The sequence below is a fragment of the Podarcis raffonei genome, chromosome 16, assembly GCF_027172205.1.
Source record: "Podarcis raffonei isolate rPodRaf1 chromosome 16, rPodRaf1.pri, whole genome shotgun sequence".
In the NCBI taxonomy this organism is placed as follows: domain Eukaryota; kingdom Metazoa; phylum Chordata; class Lepidosauria; order Squamata; family Lacertidae; genus Podarcis; species Podarcis raffonei.
In genome coordinates, this window is record NC_070617.1 from 29,385,810 (window position 1) to 29,391,809 (window position 6,000).

Consider the following 6,000-nt stretch of genomic DNA (forward strand, 5'->3'; position numbering starts at 1 on the left):
GTTACAGAAGTAAAACGTCATGCAGTGTTAATTTCAGAAAACAAATTGCTAGTCATTGAACACAGTTTCCATCTAATTACCCCTCTCCTGTGGAATTTACCTTCCCGTAATGATGGATTGTCTGATTGTTACTGGAAACACAAGAAATTTCTGTTCAGCAGTAAGTGGCCAGGGCATACTGCCATTCATAAAATTCTTACGTGAAATTCACCGTTCTAAAATTGAGCTGTAATCATTTTCAGGGGGTCAGCCAAACTTAAATGTATTTCTTTCTTTTAATCCCAGGCATTTCTTCTCAAGTAAGGTGAAGTTCTATCCCTTTATAACTTGAAACAACACCCTTCCGGTTTCATTTTTAGTGTTTTAAAGTTTAGGATACGGTAAGATGCGATCTAGCCATGTGACCAAAAGTGGCTTCTGAGCTGCTGAGTTTTAAACGCCTGGTTCGAGTGAGCATTTGGACCCCCATCCCTGTGGAAACTTAGTAGAGCGCAAGTAGAACATATCATATTCTATTTTGCAGGAACTTGCATTAGTAAACCTTTCCATGCCCAGGTGGGTAATTGTAAGGAGTTTGGAAGTAGGGCTTTGCCTTTGCTACATTTTAGGGCTAATGTACGTCAGGGGAGCAGTAGAGTAACCTTTTGGATTTTTAATGTTTTGTGTATACCCCTCTCTTCCCCCCTCCTCCCCCACTCCCAACTTTTGATTTCAAACCGTAAAAGATTGACAGCCAAGTACCTCTCTGTTGAAAAGTAAAAAAAAAAAACAAAAAAAGTTTTTTCTTTTATAAGTTGGGCTATGAAGCATCTCTGTTTTAAGTGTTCTTAGACAAATTCTTTGGTAGGCGATTAAAGTAAAACAAAAAACAAAAAAAACTACCTTTTACTTAATGGACACTTGCATTTCCTTAAGTGTGTGTGTTCAGGCTTGGTGACCAGCACTGTCTATTTACCAAAATTTCCACAATTTTTTTGTGTCTTCATTTGCAGAAAGTTGGTACTGACTTTGTTTCATTCACGCTCACGCAGATTCAAAATAAACAAAAAAAATGCCAAATTTCATCTGTCAAGCTGAAGTATATGTAAATCCTGCATCGCCAGCGCTTCTCACTTGAGCCCCGTTGGGTTTTCACCGCCAGTCGCATCCGTTAGCATGGTTAGCCCCCTAGTTCCGTACACGCACAGCTCTCATGTTATCCGTCACTCTTGTTAACGTCGCTAGTGAGAATATATAGCTTTTCAATTGTAAACTTCTCAGGTCAAAACTGCCTATATGTGAACTGGTGCTCTCTGAAAAGGGCCTGTATTGTTCAAGGAACCACTGTTGAGAATCCCCACTTCTGTGCTGCTCTGGTGTTGCTTCCTATTACACCTAGGAAGGGAGGCATGCCTGTTTTTAACCTCTCGTCTTGAGATCAGGCAATGTACAACAGTTCTTGGTTTGAGAGGCTAGTTGGCATGCTGGAAATGGATCTGTCCTGAGAGATGCATCGGTGCAAAGAATGTTAACACACGACACAGAACCTCTGCAGGCGCAGACATTGTCTTACGACAGCAGTTTCTGTAGTCACGGCGATGCACATTTTACTTTAGGTTCCCCAGTTATGGAAATTGTTTCTGCAATTGCATTCAGCAGCTTGCTGAATTCTCAGGCAAGGCTTTCCACTCTCCCCTAGAACAGCTGATGGAAGAAAATTCAAAACACGTGAGAACCGGAAGGCTCCAGATCCTGCTGCTACTTCTTTAGTTACAAGATTATCCCGCTTGCCTTCAGCTGTGCCTCTCAATAGAGCCCACAAACTCCTGCCAATCAGAAAGGAAGAGTTTTCGTAGGTGCATAAAGCGGATGGTCAGGTGGGCTTCTTGCAAAGGGGTTTCCCATTTAAACTAGTTCTCCCAAGAGGAGGGCCTCAGTGGCTAAGGCCAATTCTTGCAGCACTGCACCCAGCCCAGAGATTCTTCCCTTCCCACTCAACCCCAAGTCCCTGAAAGCTGAGAAATGGTCTTCTTACTCCTGGATTCATAAGGACAGGAGTTAGAGGGAAGCAGGAGCCTGAAAATCCAAGGCCCATTTCTTTTACACACAGTTGTGGGGTGGGGGTTGCACTGGCCAACAAGACTGCCCCCCATACACCGTAGAGCAGTGTAATTTGAGGCACACATGAAAGAAGAGTACTATGGCGATGCAATGTCAACTCAGGCGTTCACACTTTTTTCTCCTGGTTCTGTCTGGTTCTTCAAACAAAGCTGAATTCTTGTCGTTTTGAGATCCAAGTCTACACCACCTTTTCTTGTATTGGTCTAGGCTTTCTTGCAATTCCATTCTGCTACCCTGAATAAAAATGCTCTCAAAGGCTTTGTGGCATGGCTTACTTCCCTTGCATTTATTATTATTATTATTTTTAACGTAGGCTTTTCGGTCTTGGTGTTAGGTTTGTTAAAACTTTTCCACCAAGCAAACGTTAAGCTAAAGTCCTTCTATTTCCTCTTCTCCCTCTGCAACAATTCAATGTTAATATCTTTTCAAAGGTGTATTAAGAGAGGGTGGGAAGAATACTCTCTGTCTGTCTGGGTTAAATTCTCATGCCCTCCATCCCGTTGTCGTGCGAGGTTTCGTTTTGTAACATGAATACGTAAATGCCACAAATATTCCTGTAGCACCTTTTAAGACCATTACAAGACAGAAGTTCATGGGCAAGAAGATAGCACGTCATCAGATAGAGAAAAGGCTGTAGCTCAGTGACTGAGCACCTTCTTCTAAATAATGATTATTATTTGCATGTAGACAGTCTCAGGAGACTTTCTAAAACCCTGGAGAGGTACTGCCAGCAGGTGTAGGCACTATTGAGCTAGATGGACCAACTGTCTGAATCAATAAAAACAGCTTCACATGCTTCTAGATGTGGGAAGAGTTCATCTCAGTTCATCCACAGAGGCATGATTGAAAAGGAAAGGGGAAGTATCTTTGTAAACTGGGTTATGCTGGGGCTTTTGATGACTACCGTGCTCACAACAAGCAAAAACTGGCTACCTGTTCCCTAACATGAATTCTATTTTTCTCAGAGGAGCTTGAAACAGTGTAGATGGGTCTCTTCCCCTTCCTTCTCACAGCATCTTTGTGATGCAGGGAGGGATAGAAACGCAGAAAGCTTTCTAATTAGGGCAACAGAAGCAGCTCACCTGAGCTAGCCAAAGGATCTTGGGTTTCCTGCACCTCTGTGATGTCAGGGTAGTTCAGCCAATCACCAGAGGCTTCATCAGCACCAAGGCCCCTAGTTTTGCCGCAGTTAGATGGATGTAAGGGAAAGCAATAATGAGGAAGACAAGAGCTTGTAAATTCATGCTGTAATTCAAAAGTATATTACCTCCAGTATCAAAGGCAGTATGTCTGAATAATCCCTGTTCCTGAGGACACAAGGTCAGAGCATGACTGCACCCAGGTACTGTTTGTGGACTTCCTAAAGGCATGTTGGAGGGTTGACAGGACTTTGGCCCGATTCAGCAGAGCATCTTGATATTCTGAGACAATACTGAGCTATATAGACCAGCTGTCTGACTTTGCGTAAGGCAGTTTCCTTTGTCCCAGCAGTGAGATTTACTTCTGAGTGGGCATACGTAGGATTGCAGTGTACAATCCTTAGGGCTCTTATGGAAAACCTGTTATCAACTTAGTAGATCTGGTGAGTCTTGGGTTGTTTCTGTTCTTTGCCCCTCACTTCCACCCCAGCAATAATCCACAACTGGGAATGTTGAAAAAGAATAAGGAAATACAAATTTATTGCGACCCTGATGATGGAACTGCAATGGTGACCTCAGCAGAGCAACGTGACATGCCTGGTCCGAAGTAATTTTAATGGGTCGAAACTATTATTGTGCCTGTTGCCGGCATCCGTCTGTCTCAAGAGACAATGGAGTTAGTCTCTGGGGGGTGAAGTCAAACAGCTATGCTGACCATAGCTGTCAACTTGCAGATTTGAAAATAAGGACCAGCAGCCTCGAAAATAAGGGATCAGCAGCCAAAATAAGGGATTTTCCAGGCACAGGTATGTTCAGCTTCTGAGCCCCTCCAAGCCAAAGGCAGAAAGCCCAGCCAGCAGCCAAACGAAGTCTCATCAATAAGGGACAGCAGCTGGACATGGTGCTGGGATAAGGGACTGTCCCGCCAAATAAGGGACGCTTGACAGCTATGATGCTGGCAGTACTGAAATGACCTCTCCCGGGTGCAAGCCTGGTCGGTGTGTATGGAGGTCCTGGGCTGCCCAGATGACAAGACCCGCCCTCTTGGCCTCGTCAATGTGGTCCAAAGGAAAGCAGAGCAATACGCTTGTCGCCAGCTGGGCTGCAAGAGTTGCCAGGAGGAGGCGTTCCAAGACACCATCCAACCCTCTCAGGGGCTCCACACTGAATTTGTGTAGGGTTTACTCTATAGCCTTTTCTTCCTAGAAGGGCTACCTTCCCATCTGCCCCTCAGTTCCCTCCACAGCATTTGCAGAAACCATTTTCTTGACCTTTGGGCCCATTCGGTCCGCCAGAGCCTGTCTTTGCATGCAGGGGGAAGTCACCTGGTTTAGCCGGCCAGTCGAAGCTGTTCCTGGGGTGCGGCTGCTGTCACATGCTGATAGTTTCCAGGAGCTGCAGGTGAGAGCTAGGTGTAGGGTGGGGCCCAGAGGTGGGCAAACCACGACATGTCCCCCACCAGAGGCACTATCCTTCCCCTGGCATACCACAAACCCCATGATTGTGCCTGGGAGGTGGCTATTGGGATAAATAAGTGGGATGTGAGACAGGAGATCAGTGGTGTTTCACTGGGAGCCAAAGGTGACTGGCCACACCCTTTCTCCCACTCCCTGTACGGCTGGTTGTCAGCTGAAACTAGGGGATCCCACCCATCTGCATACCCAAGGCAGCCTTTTGGTTCTGTCTGGTCCCAAGGATAACTCCAAGGAACAGAATCCTATTAAGCCAAGGGTTGATCTGATGGCCATCTCAAAGCCAGAACAGACTGGATGCAGATGTTCAGTGACTATAGCATGGACAGTCCTCTTTAAAAAGAGCGAGTTAATATTTTGTTTCCACATCGCCTGCATGTGCTGAAATCTTCATTTAATTTGTGGGTAAGCCCAGTTGGCCTCCAAAATGATTGGCACAGGGCCACTTGTTTTAAAATCATATGCAACAATGGACCCCTATGGTCCAGGTCTGTGTATGTCAGCTCCTAACACACAACCCTAGATCTGGGGACCCCACCGCTCCCCAAGATGGAACCCTTCGGGAATATTTCTGCCATTGTGCCAATAAATCGATTTGTACATTTCACATTCTGTCCGCTATTCTCATGGTGCAAGCGGTGTTTTTCATACACACCGGCTGACAGCATTCTACACCAACCCAACTGCCCACAACATTCGGCAGCCTGCAAATTTGTTCAACAGCCAGATTTCCAAACTTGTGACAGTGAAGCTAGCATTTAGCATCAGGACTCTCGTGTCTCCTTGCCTCTCCAGAAAAAGTGAAACAAATTGTCTGAACTAAGGACACAGATGCCAATTCCCCACAATTTATGTACGTGGTCCAGTTCGGCTTTTATTGGCGAGGCAGGTGGCTGACCTTAGTGAAGAGCGTTGATTTAAGTTTTGTGCTGAGTTCACACGCTCCCTGCTTCGAATCCCCTGGATAATGGACCAATATCCGTAGACCAGGCACGTCCAGCTTCCAGAAGACTGTGATCTACTCCCACTATAAAAAAACTGGCAGTGATCTACCCATTGAATTGACCACAGTTGTTGAGCTTTATGGGGGGAGGGGGGCCATCGATCAGGATACCGTGATCAACCAGGGACACCCTGCAATTGGACATGCCTGCTGTAGACTAATAGCATGTTGAATTGGCAGATCCAAATGTGTATTTTTCTATATCAGAGTTCAAACCAGAGGCCCAACCCACAATGACAGTCCCATATAGTTTCCTATGCAATCTTTCCTGCTCCTAGAACCATCT